General features: G+C 39.0%; 1 protein-coding gene across 2 annotated transcripts in view; it reads left to right on the forward strand.

Moving 5' to 3' along the window:
- Nucleotides 1–20,286, forward strand: part of CRH (corticotropin releasing hormone) — a 189,886-nt gene that overhangs the window by 69,631 nt on the left and 99,969 nt on the right. For both annotated transcript variants that reach the window (XM_032591932.1, XM_032591933.1), the window contains exon 3: nt 7,868–8,012. The gene's annotated coding sequence lies outside the window, so the exon portion shown is untranslated. The remainder of the gene's footprint in view (nt 1–7,867; nt 8,013–20,286) is intronic.

The following is a 20,286-nucleotide window of genomic DNA, read 5'->3' on the forward strand; positions in this document are numbered from 1 at the left end:
ACTGGAAAAAAAATACAAGGTATGGTTAGAGCATTGAGGAAGACAGAGGCTGGGGCTTCATCCAGCTAGAAAACAGGTTGCTTTCTTGCTATCTGCTATTAGATGCTTGTATTTTTATCAGAAGGTAATCTGAAAACTTTATCTATAACCTGCCACAAATTAAAGGATTTATTAACAAGCTGATACAAAAGTACTTTCATATAAGAACATTTATATTATCAAGATTACAATTGATCAATCTTTTGAATTATTAAAATGAATCATTTCACATTACAAGAAAACTCCTTTTTGTCTTAAAGATAAACCAAATTTTCTGATAATAATCAGAATAAATAAAGGTTCAATTTAAACTTTATGATAACTAATATATATTTATCTAACAATAAATATATTTATTTGATAATGAATATATTTATATGACAGTGTAATGGCTAGCTGGTGCTTTGTCTTTTCAAAACATCCATGCCAATAGTCCTTCAGTTCTTTTAAGTGTTCTTTATTAAACAGCTAAGGAAGAAGCACTTAGCACTTCTGGGAAGATGGAATAGACATACTTTCCCCTATTTCTTTGATTAAATATAATACAAACCCTGGACAGTATATAGAAAATGCACATAAGGAGATTATGAAAGGTAGAAGGAAGAAGGCAGAACAGTTAGGAACCTTAGTACTCAAGGACAGCGTAATGGTAAATTCCCTGGGTCTTCTTTTTGTCTCGTAAGTCTCATAATTGGAGCTTGATAAGCCAGTAACCTAGAAACACCAAATGCAGACAAAGAAATCTCCAGTAGAAGCTTGCTGTCTGTAGCCAGAAGACTAGGAGAGGGACAGTTTAGGAAGACAGAAAATTCTTAATTATTTATTTAAGAAGAAAAGTTTTAGATAATAATTGCTCTACTCTAGTCAAACATCACAGAAAAACTATGGCCCTACCTTAACCCATACTGGAAAAGACTCTGACCTTCTTCACATTTTAACAAGGAAACCCCTTTGCTGGAGTGCTGTCAGAGGAGACCTAGTGGAGAGTTAGGATTTTCATCACTCCTCAGTGGTAAGGAGACCACCTCCCTGCCCCCATGGTATCAGTAGAGGTATAAATTATCTATATATAATGTAATACCTTGAGCAACCACTAAAAAACTCTATAACACTAAAAAATGTTTAAGACAGTCAAGAAAACAAATGGAAAAAGAAGAACAAAGAGAAACAAAAGATATAATGGCAGCTTTAAGCCACAACATATCAATAATTACATTAAATGTCAATGGTTTAAATATACCAACTATAAGTCAGAGATTGACAGAGTATATTAAAAAACAGCCCAACTATATGATGTCTGTAAGAAACTCATTTCAAATATAATAAAATAGAAACATTGAAATTAAAAAGATGTATTATGCAGACATTAACCAAAATAAATCAGGAGTGGCTATACTCATGTCACAAAGTAGAAAGAAAAGAAAATATGGATCAGAAAGGAACATTATATAATTACAAAAGGTCAGTCTCCCAAGAAAAGATAGTAATCCTAAAAGGGTATGCACTATGTGACAATAGAGCTGTAAAATGTGTGATGTAAAAATTGATAGAACTATAAGGAGAAATTGTCAAATCCACAATTATAGTTGGAGATTTCAGGACTCCTCTATCAATGTTGATAGAATAACTAAATAGAAAAATTAGCAAGAATATAGAAGAATTCAACATCATCATCCAAGAAAATCTAATTGACATTTATAGAAAGCTTTGCCCAACCACTGCAGTATATACATTCTTTCCAAGTGTCCATGGAACATATACCAAAATAGAACATATTTTAGGCCATAAAACAAACCTCAACAAATTTAAGAGAATAGAAGTCATAAGTATGTGCTCTGTACACACAATGGAATTATCTAGAAATCATTAGCAGAGGAATGACAGCAAAATTTTCAAGCATTTGGAAATTAAGCAGTGCAATTCTAAGTAATCCATGGGTCAAAGATTATATTGAAGTAAAAAGAAATTGAATTGATGAAAATGAAGATAGAACATAATAAAAATTTGTGGGGCATAGCTAAAACAGTACTTAAAGGGAAATTTATAGTACTTAATGCTTTCTTTCATTAGAAAAGAGGAAAAGCATCTCAAAAAATTAAAAATAGAGCTACCTTATCACCCAGCAATTGTACTACTGGGTATTTATCCAAAGGACACAAAAATGCTAATTTGAAGGGGCAAATGCACCCCAATGTTTATAGCAGCACTGTCAACAATAGCCAAGTTATGGAAAGAGCCCAAACGTCCATTGACTGATGAAAGGATAAAGAAGAAGAAGATGTGTGTGTGTGTGTGTATCTATATGTATATAAGTATACATATATATATATGCATACCACATCTTCATATATATATGTATACATATATATGTATATATACACACACACATGAAGGAATATTACTTGGTGATAAAAAAGAATGAAATCTTGCCATTTGCAACAACATGGATGGAACTAGAGTGTATTATGCTAAGGGAAATAAGTCAGAGAAAGATACCAAATGATTTCACTCATGTGGAATTTAAGAAACAAAAGAGATGAACATAGGGGAAGGGAAGGAAAAATAAGACACAAACAGAGAGGGAGGCAAACCTTAAGAGATTCTTGAATACAGAGAACAAACTAAGGGTTGCTGGAGGGGTGTTGGATGGGGGGATGTTGGCTAAATGGATGATAGGCATTAAGGAAGGCACTTGTTGGGATGAGCACTGGGTGCTATATGTAAGGGATGAATCACTAAATTCTGCTCCTGAAACCATTATTACACTATATGTTAACTAACTTGGATTTAAATAAAATGAAAAACAAACAAAATTAAAATAAAATACTAACAATGATTCTAAGAAAAAAAAAAGAGGAAAAGTCTCAAATCAACAATATAAGTTCTCAACCTCATGAACCCAGAAAAAAAGCAAAATAAGTCCAAAGCAAGCATAGGGAGTGGATAACAAAGATAAGAATAGAGAAATCAATGAGATTAAAAACAAAAGAAGAGAAAACTAATGGAACAAAAAGTTAAAATTGACAAATGTCCAGCAAGATTAATAAAGAAAAAACAGAAGATGCAAATTACCAAGAGCAGGAATGAAACCAAAAATATTTTTTTAAGTTTTTACATTTTACTTATTGTATTTATTTATTTTGAGAGATATAGACAGAGGGAGAGAGTGAGCAGGGGAGAGGCAGAGAGAGGGAAAGAGAGAATCCTAAGCAGGCTCCATGCTGTCAGCGCAGAGCCAGATGTGGGGCTCGATCTCACGAATTGTGAGATCATGACCTGAGCCAAAATCAAGAGTTGGTATGCTTAACTGACTGAGCCACCCAGGTGCCCTGAAACAAGAAATATTACTAAAGGTCCTGCAAAAATTAAAAGGATAATAAAGGACTAATAACAAGTCTACATACATACATTTGACAATTTAGGTGAAATAGACCAATTCCTTGAAAAATACAGACTACCACAACTCACCCAATATGAAATAGACAAGGCCCAATATGAAGGTCCCTATAACTATTCAGGAATTTTAATTCATAATTAATAACCTCCTAAAATAAATCTCCAGATCCAGAAGTTTTCACTAGAGAATACTAACAAGTGTTTAAAGAATTAATGCCAATTCTACAAATCTTTTCAAAAATAGAAGAGAAGGGAACACTTGCAATTTATTTTGTGAAGCCAATATACCTGATACTAAAATCAGACAAAGATTGTGCAAAAAAGAAAAAGAAAACTATGGACCTATTTGCACTATGAATATAGACATAAAAGTCTTTAATAGAATGTTGGAAGGAGAATTTGGCATTCCATAAAAACAGTTATGCACCACAACCAAATGGGGCTTATTCTAGTTATTCAAGACTGGTTTAACATTTGAAAATCATATAATGTAATCCACCATATTAACAAGCTAATGAAGACAAATCACATGATCATATCAGTAGATGCAAATAAAAAAAACCTCAACATAAAATTTTTTTTTTTTTAATTTTAGAGTGTGCAAGCAGGGGAGAGGGGCAGAGGGAGAGAGAGAATCCCAAGCAGGATCAGCATGGAGCCTGATGTGGGGCTTGATCCCACAATCCTGGGACCACGACCTGAACCCAAATCAAGACTCAGACGCTTAACAGACTGAGCCACCCAGATGCCCCCCAAATCAACATTTTTTTATTTTTTATTTATTTATTTATTTATTTATTTATTTATTTATTTTCAACGTTTATTTATTTTTGGGACAGAGAGAGAGCATGAACGGGGGAGGGGCAGAGAGAGCGGGAGACACAGAATTGGAAACAGGCTCCAGGCTCTGAGCCATCAGTCCAGAACCTGACGTGGGGCTCGAACTCACGGACCGCAAGATCGTGACCCGGCTGAAGTCAGACGCTTAACTGACTGCGCCACCCAGGCGCCCCAACATTTTTTTAAATTAACAAAAGCCCTCTCAGAAAAAACAGTACTAGTGGGGAATTCCTCAGCTTGATAAAATGAATCTACAAAATCCTAAAGCCAACATCAAAGTTAATAGTGAAAGACTGTATGCTTTCCCCCTAAACGTGGGAAAAAGGCAAGGATATGAGCTCTCACCACTCTTATTTAGCATAGTGTTGTAAATTCTAGCTAGTGCAAAAAGCAAGAAAAGGAAATAAAAGGCATACATATTGGAAATGAAGAAATGATATATCTCTATATGTAGATGACCTAATTGTCTATATGAAAAATCCTGAAATCTGCCAAAAAAAGACTCCTTCAAAAGACATGCTTAGATAAATGGGCTGTGGCACAGAGAGAACTAAAATTCCTAGGGGATGTATTAGAGTGTCTGGGTCCTTTGGGTCCTTCGGGTTCTGCCTGGTTGCCTGACCTCCAAATCCAATAGCGGTTCCAGGGGTATCTTTAAGTGTGAAGTGACTACCTGGAGTGATCCCTCCTCCATGGAACCCACACCTTCATGGGCTCTTGAATCCTTCCTTGGGATTTAACCAGACATCGGTCCAAATCAAACCGGTAGCATCCATAGCCCCAAATGATGCTGCCCTCTCAGTAACAGTGCATTTCTAACAGGAGATGAATGGTGGTTTTGAGGCAAGGGAAGGTATTTAATGTGTGCTCTCTGCCTGATTGCTTTTGAACCCTGGGGGTCTGGGCTCTTGCTATTTGTCTGGCTGCCCTGATGTCTTAAGCTTCAGGAGTGACGAGTACAATGTACTGGATTGGAAAGGTCAGCCTTGCCAGAAAGAGATTCTGTCCTTGTTAACATCTTGGCTTGATTAATCTCTGCTGTTTCTGTTTTTCCCTGCATTTTTTGTTCACTGAATCTTTGGTTCACCAATTATTTTATTTACTGAAATTTGCAGGGTGGAGACAGAAGAAGAAAAGATTTTTAAACCTCGAATTCTCTCTGTTTGGGGTTCAGCACATGATTTTTTGATTCAGATTGGAAGTATTTGGATAAGGCCAAATTTTAATTTTCTCTTTAGTAGATATCCTTTTTAATTTATCATTGCTAAAATTCACTGTAAGTTTGTGTGTATAAGGATTGCTTTGTATTGCAGAATTCTTCAGGCATGAGTATGCTTATTTAGTCAATTGTCTTCAGTATCCATAATACACATATAGATATTAAGTCTTTCTTTCTTTTTTTTTTTTTTTTTTCAACGTTTATTTATTTTTGGGACAGAGAGAGACAGAGCATGAACGGGGGAGGGGCAGAGAGAGAGGGAGACACAGAATCGGAAACAGGCTCCAGGCTCCGAGCCATCAGCCCAGAGCCCGACGCGGGGCTCGAACTCACGGACCGCGAGATCGTGACCTGGCTGAAGTCGGACGCTTAACCGACTGCGCCACCCAGGCGCCCCTAAGTCTTTCTTTTTAAGTTTATTTATTTTAAGAAAGACAGAGACAGCACGAGTAGGGGAGGGACAGAGAGAGAGAATCCCGATGCAGGGCTCAAACTCATAAAGCCATGAGATCATGACCTGAGTGGAAACCAAGGGTCAGACACTTAACTGACTAAGCCACCCAGGCGCTCCAGTATTCATTTTTGATGGTAAAGCTTCCTAGGATGAAGAGTGGCATAGCTGTTCATTGTGGGAAGTTCTGGTTGGTGGAAAATAAACTTCATTTCTGTAACAATAAAACACCAAAGAAAATAACCACCTGTCATACTTATTTATAAACTACAATCCCTTATAGGATCTTAAACAATAATGAAAAGAAAAACAGAAATGAGAACTTGCCCCTCCAGAGAGTTAACTTTTTTCACTCTACATTCCCTAGCCGGAAACCTCAATTTTTTAATCGTGAGTTTTTAAGAAGAGCATCATTTTGCATTTCCTGGACAATATATCATGCAGTGACTCACAGAACTGGGGTGTACAGGGCAGGCACATCAGGTTGCTCTACTGAGAACAAGACGGCATGATGTCACAGAGTCATCTCCGTGTAATGCGTCATCCACACAATATTACCAAGCAGTTCTTGGCTTAAGTCTGAATCTCAGAAGATGCTGCAAAATGCTGGAGGGAAAAAAAATCTGTCTAATGGGATTGTCTACTTCACGCATAACATAAAAATCATTTTGATCCTTTGGAGGTACCTTTATTCCCAAAGGATCCCAATGTACTCGGCTCCTGCCCCAGGAGTATTAGTCATACATCTCTGAAACATCATCTCCTCTGTGCTAGAAAAGACAGGCCCCCTCTGAGGCAGCCTTCTCTGCAACAGGTTTTATTTTGAATGGGATATTAAATAGTATTTCCAAATAAATGATGGGTAATTATATGGTGGCAAAATACAGTTTCCCCTGTTGGAATTTGAACAAGACCTTTTGGTTAATAATCCTCCTTTTCTTAGAGGACTGTATGGTTTAAGAGGAAAGTCCCTTCTTTATTGCAGAGAACATAGTGTGAGTTCACAGGGACTTGGATGGGATGAAAAGGTCAGAGGAAACAGGTGAGAACAGTTGAAGGAAAAGTAGACAGTAGTCAGTAACTCGGAGAGGAAATCAACCAGTAGGTTTAAATGGATGAGAAAGCTATTAGGTCATTGCCTATAGGAAAATAATGTGTCAAGTGTTTCAGAAATGTTTGTTAGAATTGAATTGGCCATCAAATGACAAAGTACAATTTCCTTTTGAAGCTCTTAAATGTCCAGCTTCTTGAATATGGAGAGTCTTTAAAAGACCATCTGCTCCATCTTTTGCATTCAGGTTAAATTTAAAAGCATCTCAGCAAGATGAGTGTCTACCCTACCTAAAAAACAGTTCCTGGGAAAGAATACCAGAGAACAAAAGTTAACATATTATCTAACCTAAATTCCTCAGGTTTCAACTAAAACCAGGCTCTCCTTGTTCTTTGTTAAATGAAAAGTAGCTTCTCGCTGTGTGAAAGCCATTCCTACATTTGAAAGATATTATTGTGTGGCTCTTTGCTAAACTCTAATTCCATTTCCTTAAAGGTTTTTCTAAGTTTGTTTCTTAATTCTGACTGTGAAAATTAATAAGAGGTTCTGACACTGAATGGGAAAGCACTTGAAACCTGCCAGAACTTCACTTATTTAAAGCACTATTATCATTATTATTATTATAACTATTATTATTATTACTATTATTGTTATTATTTTATTATTTTGTATTCATTCTAAAGAATCCACAGAGCCCTTCATAGAGAATATGACTGAGAGCTGAAGAACTTGACCGCATATGAAGGAGCCAGTGTAATCTTTGAATTTTCTTGTCTGTGTAGCATAAGAATCAGAGACATGTTGTAAACTAACTATAGGAAATGTAGCACAAAACCAACTTTGATTGAATTGGGCTTTCAATTTTTGATAGGTGGCACCTGCAAAGTGCATCAGACACAGCATCATTGGAGACTCTTGCCAACACCAGTTCTCCTGGTCCAGTCACCAGTTGTGACGTTTCAACATGGCTGCTCCTGTTTTCCTCCCAGCGCTGGTACCAAATGGCTGTCCCACATGTACTCTTTCCGGCAGTGGTTAGGATCAACTCCTCATGGAACAAGCGCCATCACTCCATGGGTTCAGGTTTGCCAGGGTAATGTTCCAGAGGCTGTTGATTTCCTCCTTTGTAATTTGTCTGTGATCCACATAAGTTGCACTAGGTGGCTGGTAGTGTCTGGCTTTGGCTTCTTTCTCTTGTGTGTAAATAACTGTGTTAAAGGTGACACCACATGTTAATTTGGCCAATTTTAAAACCAATTAAAAGAGTACAGTTATTTGTCCAAATAACATATAGTCATAAATTAAAAAGCCCGGTGCCTAAATATGATAAAATATAATTTTTACTAATTTAAACTCACTTCAGTTTCTACTAGGGCTAATCCTGATTATAAGAAAATATTTAAAAACCATTCAACAAATTGCTTGAAGCATCCTTTGGTACCATGTACTATGCTAGGCATTGGGGTTGCAGTAATGAATAAGATAAAGTTGAAATTTGTCCCCAGAGAGATGATAGTATGCAGGAATGTGGTCTTTTTTAGGGATTGGAAACCTTCTCTGGAATTGCAGCTCTTTAAGGATGTGTATGGTGCCTGGGGTCTGACTGTAGTTCCCAAGAGTTTCAGAGCAGAAAGTGTGCTAAAACCCTTGTAAGTAGGAGAGGAGTCAAAAATTAAAAATGGACCAGGTGAAGGCAGGCTTCCAATGGTCTGCTTCTAGTTCTCAGAAGATAAGTGTTGTGTGATCCTTTGTTTCCCTGTAATAAAGCAAAGAAGAGAAAGGAAAAATGTGGGGTCATATCCACAGCATAAAGTCTCATGATTTCTTTTTTTTCCAGAGGGCACTTGCCCTAGTAGCTTCTAAGTCACTTCAGCTTTCCCTCATCTTTCATTGGATGACCGGCTTAGTTTCATATAGTGATTTTCTTACCTACTTTTTTCTGATTCCATGTAATTTTTATAGTGTATCCTCTGAGGCCACTTACTTATATTTTAAAATAAGTATCTATTATAAAATATGTTCATTAAAAATTTTACATGTTCATTAGATTTGGAAAACACAGGTATATAGAAAAAAAGGAAAGAAGTGTATACTCCCACTACCTAAACATACCCACCATATGTGTTGCAGTGAACTGTCTGCCAGACTATATTTTAAAATGTGAAATCATAACATATATTATGCATTCTTTGGTTCCCTTTGTCATTTGACTTAGCATTTCATCTTAAGCCTTTTCCATAGTATAACATTCTTTTCAGAATCCTTGTTTTAATTATGTCAGTATTCCATTGAGTGAAGTCACCTTATTTTAACTATGTTCTCTCATATATAGACTTCCAGTTTTTCATTACAAACAGTGCTAAAGTGAACATTGCTGTGCACATTATTTTAATCTAAAGCTAAGAAGATATCAGTTTATATAAAAACTAATTCATCAAGGGGCACCTGGGTGGCTCAGTTGATTAAGTGTCCGACTTCAGCTCAGGTCATGATCTCGTGGTTTGTGAGTTTGAGCCCCAGGTCGGACTCTGTGTAGACACCTCAGAGCCTGGAGCCTGCTTCAGATTCTGTGTCTCCCCTCTCTCTGCCCCTCCCATGCTCCTGCTCTGCCTCTCTCTGTCTCTCAATAATAAATAAACATTAAAAAAATTTAAAAAAAACCTAATTCATCAAATGGTTTTGAATAAGACATAAGGCTTTAAAATAGAACTCTAAACTTTCCAAATACCTACTGTAAGCTTCTCTCTGGTCCCCCTCTCTTTTCTATGAGGGGGGAAGTCTTGCTGCTCCTATAGGTTTCTCCTTTCTCCCATCAACTATGTCATTTCCCCAATCCAGTCTTGCCTGAATTCAGCCCTTGACAGTCAGGTTTTTGAATGACCAGACCATCTTTCTGGAATGGTTCAATCAGACTGTGTGTTGCTGCCTCTAAGTGAAGCATAAACTTTGGCAACTGTCTGATAAATTTGCCTCAAGCTTCCTAGAAAAAATTTAGGTCTGAAATATCTAGTTTGGTTGGTGTCAGAGACGTCGTAATTTAGTGATAATTGATGTTTTGTCAAAGGAGGGGGCCAGGACCTCTCTTTGGCACAGTGTGGAGGAATGGAGTGAGATGACTGGCAGGAACAGTGGGCACGGAAGCGCCAAGAGATGTAGCTTGGAAGAGGGGGGACATCCTGGGAGAAGGTCGATGAAGGAAGGCTCGGTAATTAGTCATCTGAAGTCAGCTTGCAGCATGGCCATGAATGACAAGTTTAGACATGCTCACATGCTTGGTTGAATGTCTTGTTGAGGATCTGAATTGGAAAAAGAATCTCATGCAGCATATTATCTGTTTTGGTTGATATTTCCTAAGATGCTCAATTGGAACCTTAAAGATTTGGGGGGCCAATCTCATGCTTTAGAGCTATACAATGGCATATAATTAATATGATACGTTGAAATGGAAAGTAAGATACACATGATTTAGATAATTTTGTCATTTGATTATAAGTTTTGAGCTTGACGGTTTAGGCAACAACCAAGACCAATGAGTAAGAGGATGTGAAACATCACTGCCATCTCATCTACCCGTGACTATCCAGGACTTCTTCCTATGTACCATAGCACCACACACAGGAGCTGCTTCAGGTTCAGGAGGCAAGAACAGGGTGTGTGTGTGTGTGTGTGTGTGTGTGTGTGTGTGTGTGTGGTGCATGTTACTCTGCTCTGAGTACCTAGAGGCCAGACCCTCCTGGGCAGAATCTTAGAATGGGTCATTACTACTGTTCTATGTGCCCACATGCTGATTGATGGGTGTGACTCTGTAGACCTGTGTACCCAACTATCATTGGAGCTTCCTTGGAGGTATCTGGATTTGGTCAAGGGTATTGCTTGGCCCCATGTAAATTGTCACTTTTACCAGTCAGGGCGTCCTATGTCTTCTCTTACCCATCTGCATGATCTCCTTGCTTAGAAAGAAGTGGGCAGTAGTTGGACACCAAAGAGACTGATTTTCAAGTACCAAACAATTTCAACTCCTTACTTTCTTGAGGTTATGCTAGGGCCCTGGAAAACATGTGAAATTGTATCTTACCTGCCATGTTGGGTATACAGCTTTTCCTCCCACAGCTTCTGCTTCAAGCAGGGAATCACACTACTGACCTGCTCTGTGACTGTGTGGGAGGAAACTCTATTGCTTTCTACATACACAGCTCTTATGTTACACAGAGACCAAGAAATAAAAGGGGGTTGAAGTGAGGTGCAGGCTCAGTTATACACATGTGTATAATTGCAGTTTTCTTTGCAGTACTTCTTCCCATTAGGATTTAATTGCTCAGAGATAATTGAGTCATATACAGGTTATGAGGGCCTTATAAAGGGAGACTGGATCACCCCACCAACAGCTGTTGTCATTCCTGAGGCATCTTCTTTATCCTGACTCTGTACAGTGGGGAATAAATGAACGATGTTATGTTTTGGTGCTAATAGAATATAAAGAATCTGGGATATTATTCATGGTGCCTAATAAATTGTCTTAGAGAAGTGCCAAAAGCTGTAATGTCCGCTCAGTTCAATTTTAGTGAGGAATTAAGGCACTCTACTAGGGTACATTCTAGTTTAGCTGCTTTCATGAGCCAAACTGACCAGAATTGACTCAATTCTCCTCTTTACTTAGCATATGAAATCTCAGCCATGTAGCTACCCTGAACCAGATATCACTTCTCACCAAGCCATTCCCAAATGTTACCCCAAAATGGATTCTGTGTAACTCTGAGGAAGAATTACTGATGATTGGAATTGTACCATGGGCCGATGAAGGTCCAATGTAAGATGGGGAGAACTCATTTGAGAAATGCAGCTGAGATGGGTGGATGACTGTGATGTCACACACCTTGGAGAGGAATAGCTGCTGCTGGCTTTTTGTTTGGGTTTGTGTTTTTATAAGGGAGGAGGAGTGGTGTCGGAAGCAGCAGTAGGAAGTAGGAAAGGAAGAATGTCCACCTGTCTTCATGGTGTGTGGGAAGCAAGTGAATGAGCAGCCTCCACTGAGAGGCCTTCAAGTAAGACGATATCATTACTCATTCAGTAAATAGGTGTTGAGCATATCCAAGTGCTGGGGAAGCAATGTGTCTGTGCACTCGTGATCTGGGGAGGTAAATGTGGTATAGTACTGAAATTGATGCTCTTCTGATCCAGCTTTCATTCAAGTCAGGGAGGATCAGTCAGGCAGAAGCCCATCTCCATGGAGTCTGAAGGTGTCCAGTAATTCATTTACAATGGACAGGAATCTAGACCAGGAGGGAAAGTGTTAGAGAAAGGGAGCAGTGTGGGTCTAGGTGAGGGAACCCAGCAGGTCCCTCTCTTGTCACTGTTACTTACACAGCTGCTTCCAGCTTCTTTTTTCCACACACTGGCTTGCTCTGCTCCTCAGAAATTGGCTGAAAATGGGTGTCCTCAAGGCCCTTGGACGTTGTCTGCTCAAGGGACCAGCCCAGATTAAAACTGGACACTCTTAGCCCCAATTCCAAATATCCAGCTCTGGCCCAACACAGGTCACCTGTAGCCAGGAGGGTAGGGCACAGAGTACAAATATGCCTGAATGCCTAGCTTGGCAGAGGATGTTTTCTGGGGAAGGGAGACTGTTGAGAACTTGGTGAAGAGCCTAAAGGGTATCTTCTCTCGACCACTTTTCAAGGTTGGGGAGGATGCTGGGTGTGAGTCCTCTAGTGTAGAGTTTGTGCAAAGGTGGCTGCCACAGTTGGGTTCACTGGCACATTGTCAAACAACTCCAAAGGCGGAAAAATGCCAAAATATTCTCCAGTCTAATTAGATTAACCTTAATAAAGAGACAGCTTACTCCACCGCTCTAGTATTATAAGGAATCTACATCGGGTTTCCATTTCCTGAGCAGTCGTTGTTAATTGGCAGCATGGTTTTGTTTGTAAAGAAAATGTAGTGTATCTTTAATCCAGATGAAAAATGCATATACATCTAAATGACAAAGTAGCAGTTTACAAATTTCTCTCAACCTGTGAGAAGCTAAGCTTCATATCTGTGCAGTTCTCATCTTGCTGAACAGGAGACCTCTTTGCTTCTTAGGCATGCTCTTTGTGCATCCAAGGCAATCCATCAGAGCTGGTGCAGCTGCTGGTGTCCCTGAGCTACTGGGCCTGCATCACTCTTCATTTCCTGGTGCTGACGGCACGATCAGCCCTGTTATTGATGATGTCAGGCTTGGCCTTTGGTGTCTGATGGATGGAACCTTGGCCTGGGTTTATGGATTATATTTTTAGTGGGAGAGAGTCAAAACTCAAAGAATTTGAGTGGATCCTTGTCTTGGCACTCCCTGCTTGGACAGACCTGCCAACAAGATAAGAGGGATCCATTTTTAGAGCAGATGGAAGAGACCTCTCAGAGGCAGAGAGAATAAACCAAGCTTTATCCCTAAATTCATTTACTCCATTCATTTATTAATTTGTGTTTTCAGTATGATATTGCTCACTTGATGCACAGTAATGACACAGTGATCTGGCTCCTACCCTCAGGGAGCTTTCTGTCTGGTAACAAGCAATTTCCATCAGCATGAGTGCTTCAGTAGGGAGCAGAGGTGTTAGGAGAGAACTTAGAAGTGTCTGACCTGCACATGGAGGGAGCTCAGAGGGCTCCAGGAGGAGGTGGTAAGTAGAGATGTGAATGACGAGCAGCTGTCAGCTGGTAAGGCGGGCATGGAGGTAATGTTCTGGGTACAGGCACAGCTACTTTGCAGACAGGAGAGCAAGATGTGTTAGGCATATATGGAAGCTCAGGAGCATGGGCATGGGGTGGCTTGAGGTTAGGGTAGGAGCCACATTGTGCAGGCCAAGATGCTGTGACTTCCACCCAAAGAGAATGTAAGCCATTGAAAGGCTTTAAGCAAAGGAGATGCAGGCTCTTCTCCTCCTTTAGTGCCTCCAGCTTCTCCTGCAGGGTCAACAATGCTTTAATTAAGTGTTATGATTCCAGTGTGGTAAATGTTCCCAGGCCCATAACTATCTTATCCACATGCATGAATTAGAAGTGAATTAAAAAAAATATCTGTTTGGTCCTGTCCGCTGGGGTCAGCTGAGGCCATGTCTCAGCTTCCTCTCTTTATGTACCCAGTTCCTGCAGACCTTTGGGACTCAAACCCTGGACTGCTGTCCAGACTGGCATCTTGCCTTGGTGGGAGGATTGACTTCTGTAGGATCCCATGACATATGTTTGCCTTTACTCGCCTGGTGGGAGCTGGGTTACTTTCCTTGTGAGGCATATAGGAACCTGTGTCATTTCTGCATAGTCTGTAGAAAGTGTGGGGACAGGAGCCTGTGGGGACAGCTGTTCCATTGCGGCAGTGCAAGTATCCCCACAGGGTCCAATATGCTGGAGGTTTACTTTGGTGCAGGGAAGTTATTTTCATCTCTTTGGAGCTGCTTCATTCTCTGCTTCCACACAGTCTCCTTGCCTCATCCCACCATGTGCGTCAACAACTGGGGGTGGCAGGGGATGGAGGAGACAATTGAGGGAGATTCCAGTTATGTCAGTAAGATCAGTTTATGTGCTCTGTGCTGGAAGTCCAAGAGGACAGAGTTAAGTTTTGTTCCATTCAAAGTTTTATTTTTGACTGTGTTCTGAAGACCTGAAGGTGTAAAAGGTGAGTTAGCAAGAATATGGGCCCAGGAATTGAACACATCCAGGCTGGCCTGCTGGCTCTGCCACCTACTGACCATATGTGCATTTGGCAAATAAGCCATCAGTTTCTTTTCTAATAGAGTGAGGACAAAGGTTCAGAGAGTTGCTGTGAGGGCTTTTCTTTTCCAGTTGTACTGAGATATAGTTGACATACAATATTGTGTAAGTTGAAAGTGTACCATGTGATGATCAGATCAGTAAAAGAAAGGACAAGAACCATATGATCCTCTCAATAGATGCAGAGAAAGCATTTGTCAAAATACAGCATCCTTTCTTGATAAAAACCCTCAAGAAAGTAGAGATAGAAGGAGCATTCCTCAATATCATAAAAGCCATGTATGAACGACCCAACGCTAATATCATCCTCAATGGGGAAAAACTGAGAGCTTTCCTCCTAAGGTCAGGGACAAGACAGGGATGTCCACTCTCACCACTGTTATTCAGCATAGTATTGGAAGTCCTAGCCTCAGCAATCAGACAACACAAAGAAATAAAAGGCATCCAAATCAGCCAGGAGGAGGTCAAACTTTCACTCTTTGCAGATGACATGATACTCTATATGGAAAACCCTAAAGATTCCACCAACAAACTGCTGGAACTGATTCATTAATTCAGCAAAGTTGCAGAATATAAAAATCAATGCACAGTAATCGGTTGTATTCCTATACACCAACAATGAAGCGACAGAAAGAGAAATCAAGGAGTCGATCCCATTTACAGTTGCACAAAAAAACCATAAAATACCTAGGAATAAATCTAACCAAAGAGGTGAAAAATCTATACACTGAAACTATAGAAAGCTTATGAAAGAAATTGAAGAAGACACAAAAAATGGAAAAAGATTCCATGCTCCTGGATAGGAAGAAAAAATACTGTTAAAATGTCGATACTAACTGGAGAAATCTACATATTCAATGTAATCCCTATCAAAATAACACCAGCTTTCTTCACAGAACTTGAAAATTTGTGTGGAACCAGAAAAGACCCCGAATAGACAAAGCGATCTTGAAAAAGAAAACCAAAGCAGGAGGCATCACAATCCCAGACTTCAAGCTATACTATAAAGCTGTAATCATGAAGACAGTATGGTCCTGGCACAAGAACAGACACTCAGATCAATGGAACAGAATAGAGAACCCAGAAATGGACCCACAAATGTATGGCCAACTAATCTCTGACAAAGCAGGAAAGAATATCCAATGGAATAAAGACAGTCTCTTCAGCAAGTGGTGCCAGGACATGCATAGTGACATGCAGAATGAACCTGGACCACTTTCTTACACCAAACACAAAAATAAACTCAAAATGGATGAAAGACCTAAATGTAAGACAGGAAGCCATCAAAATCCTCGAGGAGAAAGCAGGCAAAAACCTCTTTGATCTTGGCCGCAGCAACTTCTTACTCAACACGTCTCTGGAAGCAAGGGAAACAAAAGCAAAAATGAACTATTGGGACCTGGTCAAAATAAAAATCTTCTGCACAGCAAAACTAAAAGGCAACCGACAGAATGGGAGAAGATATTTGCAAATGACATATCAGATAAAGGGTTAGTATCCAAAATCTATAAAGAACTTCTCAAAGTCAACACCCAAAAAACAAATAATCCAGTGTAGAAATGGGCAAAAAACATGAATAGACGCTTCTCCAAAGAAGACATTCAGATGGCCAACCGACACATGAGCATGAAAAAATGCTCAACGTCACTCATCATCAGGGAAATACAAATCAAAACTACAATGAGATACCACCTCACATCTGTCAAAATGTCTAACATTAACAACTTAGGCAACAACAGATATTGGTAAGGATGCAGAGAAGAGGATCTCTTTTGCATTGTTGGTGGGAATGCAAGCTGGTGGAGCCACACTGGAAAACAATATGGAGGTTCCTCAAAAAACTAAAAATAGAACTACCCTATGACCCAGCAATTGCAGTACTAGGTATTTATCTAAGGGATCCAGGTGTGCTGTTTCGAAGGGACACATGCACCCCCATGTTTATAGTAGCACTATCAACAATAGCCAAAGTATGGAAAGAGCCCAAATGTCCATCAAGGGATGAATGGATAAAGAAGATGTGGTATGTACACACACACACACACACACACACACACACACACACACACACAGACACACACACACACAATGGAGTATTACTTGGCAATCAGAATGAAATCTTGCTATTTGCAACTACGTGGATGGAACTAGAGGGTATTATGCTAAGTGAAATTAGTCAGAGAAAGACAAATATCATATGACTTCACTCATATGAGGACTTTAAGAGACAAAACAGATGAACATAAGGGAAGGGAAACAAAAATAATATAAAAACGGAGGGGGACAAAACAGAAGAGACTCATAAATATGGAGAACAAACTGAGGGTTACTGGAGGGGTTGTGGGAGGGGGGATGGGCTAAATGGGTAAGGGGCATTAAGGAATCTACTCCTGAAATCATTGTTGCACTATCTGCTAACTAATTTGGATGTAAATCTTAAAAAATAAAAAATAAAATTAAAAATAATAGATTTTAAATATAAAATAAACTAAAGTATGATGGCTGGACAAGATGATTTTTAAGATTCTTTTAACATCTAAAATCCAAGGGATTTTATTTGCATTTCTCTGATGATTAATGATGTTGAGTACATTTCCATGTACTATTGGCTACTTTGTATGTCTTTTTTGGAAAAATGTCTACTCAGATTCTGCCCATTTCTTAATCAGATTATTACTATTATCATCATCATTATTATTATTTTGCTATTGAGTTGTATGAGTTCTTCATATATTTTGGATATTAACCCCTTATCTAGTATATGATTTGCGTATATTTTCTCCCATTCCATAGATTGTCTCTTCATTCTGTTGATTGTTTCTTTTGCTGTACTGAAGATTTTTAGTTTGATATAGTACTACTTATTTTAGTTTTGTTTTTGTTGCTTGTGCTTTTGGTGTTGTATCCCAAAAATTGTTACCAATACCAATGTCAAGGAGCTTTCTCCCTGTGTTTTCTTATAGGAGTTTTACAGTTTCTCATATATAAGACTTTGATCCATTTCAAGTTAATTTTTGTGAGCAGTATAAGATAGAGGTCTAATGTCATGTTTTTGCGTGTGAATATCCAATTTTGCCAGTACTATTTATTGAAATGACTGTTTTTTCCTCATTGAATACTCTTGGCTCTTTTGTGAAGTATTAGTTGACCCTATATGCATAGGGTCTTGATTCTGTTGTATTGATCTATGTCTGTTTTTATGTTAGTACTATACTGTTTTGATTACTGTAGCTTTGTAATACAGTTTTTTCAATATATGAAGTTTATTGTCAAATTGGTTTCTATACAACACCCAGTGCTCATCCCAAAAGGTGCCCTCCTCAATACCCATCACCCACCCTCCCCCCCCTCCCACTTCCATCAACCCTCAGTTTGTTCTCAGTTTTTAAGAGTCTCTTATGCTTTGGCTCTCTTCCACTCTAACCTCTTTTTTTTTTCCTTCCCCTCCCCCATGGGTTTCTGTTAAGTTTCTCAGGATCCACATAAGAGTGAAACCATATGGTATCTGTCTTTCTCTGTATGGCTTATTTCACTTAGCATCACACTCTCCAGTTCCATCCACGTTGCTACAAAGGGCCATATTTCATTTTTTCTCATTGCCACGTAGTACTCCATTGTGTATATAAACCACAATTTTTTTATCCATTCATCAGTTGATGGACATTTAGGCTCTTTCCATAATTTGGCTATTGTTGAGAGTGCTGCTATAAACATTGGGGTACAAGTGCCCCTATGCATCAGTACTCCTGTATCCCTTGGGTAAATTCCTAGCAGTGCTATTGCTGGGTCATAGGGTAGGTCTATTTTTAATTTTCTGAGGAACCTCCACACTGTTTTCCAGAGAGGCTGCACCAATTTGCATTCCCACCAACAGTGCAAGAGGGTTCCCGTTTCTCCACATCCTCTCCAGCATCTATAGTCTCCTGATTTGTTCATTTTGGCCACGCTGACTGGTGTGAGGCGATATCTGAGTGTGGTTTTGATTTGTATTTCCCTGATGAGGAGCGACGTTGAGCATCTTTTCATGTGCCTGTTGGTCATCTGGATGTCTTCTTTAGAGAAGTGTCTATTCATGTTTTCTGCCCATTTCTTCACTGGGTTATTTGTTTTTCGGGTGTGGAGTTTGGTGAGCTCTTTATAGATTTTGGATACTAGCCCTTTGTCCGATATGTCATTTGCAAATATCTTTTCCCATTCCGTTGGTTGCCTTTTAGTTTTGTTGGTTGTTTCCTTTGCTGTGCAGAAGCTTTTTATCTTCATAAGATCCCAGTAGTTCATTTTTGCTTTTAATTCCCTTGCCTTTGGGAATGTGTCAAGTAAGAAATTGCTACGGCTGAGGTCAGAGAGGTCTTTTCCTGCTTTCTCCTTTAGGGTTTTGATGGTTTCCTGTCTCACATTCAGGTCCTTTATCCATTTTTTTTGTGAATGGTGTGAGAAAGTGGTCTAGTTTCAATCTTCTGCATGTTGCTGTCCAGTTCTCCCAGCACCATTTGTTAAAGAGACTGTCTTTTTTCCATTGGATATTCTTTCCTGCTTTGTCAAAGATGAGTTGGCCATACGTTTGTGGGTCTAGTTCTGGGGTTTTTATTCCATTCCATTGGTCTATGTGTCTGTTTTTGTGCCAATACCATGCTGTCTTGATGATTACAGCTTTGTAGTAGAGGCTAAAGTCTGGGATTGTGATGCCTCCTGCTTTGGTCTTCTTCAAAATTACTTTGGCTATTCGGGGCCTTTTGTGGTTCCATATGAATTTTAGGATTGCTTGTTCTAGTTTCGAGAAGAATGCTGGTGCGATTTTGATTGGGATTGCATTGAATGTGTAGATAGCTTTGGGTAGTATTGACATTTAGACAATATTTATTCTTCCAATCCATGAGCACGGAATGTTTTTCCATTTCTTTGTATCGTCTTCAATTTCCTTCATAAGCTTTCTATAGTTTTCAGCATACAGATCTTTTACATCTTTGGTTAGATTTATTCCTAGGTATTTTATGCTTCTTGGTGCAATTGTGAATGGGATCAGTTTCTTCATTTGTCTTTCTGTTGCTTCATTATTAGTGTATAAGAATGCAACTGATTTCTGTACATTGATTTTGTATCCTGCAACTTTGCTGAATTCATGTATCAGTTCTAGCAGACTTCTGGTGGAGTCTTTCGGATTTTCCATGTATAATATCATGTCATCTGCAAAAAGTGAAAGCTTAACTTCATCTTTGCCAATTTTGATGCCTTTGATTTCCTTTTGTTGTCTGATTGCTGATGCTAGAACTTCCGACACTATGTTAAACAACAATGGTGAGAGTGGACATCCCTGTCATGTTCCTGATCTCTCAGTTTTTCCCCATTGAGGATGATGTTAGCTGTGGGCTTTTCATAAATGGCTTTTATGATCTTTAAGTATGTTCTTTCTATCCCGACTTTCTTGAGGGTTTTTATTAAGAAAGTTTGCTGAATTTTGTCAAAGGCCTTTTCTGCATCGATTGACAGGATCATATGGTTCTTATCTTTTCTTTTATTAACGTGATGTATCACATTGATTGATTT

This window comes from Lynx canadensis, chromosome F2 (assembly GCF_007474595.2).
Source record: "Lynx canadensis isolate LIC74 chromosome F2, mLynCan4.pri.v2, whole genome shotgun sequence".
Lineage (NCBI taxonomy): Eukaryota > Metazoa > Chordata > Mammalia > Carnivora > Felidae > Lynx > Lynx canadensis.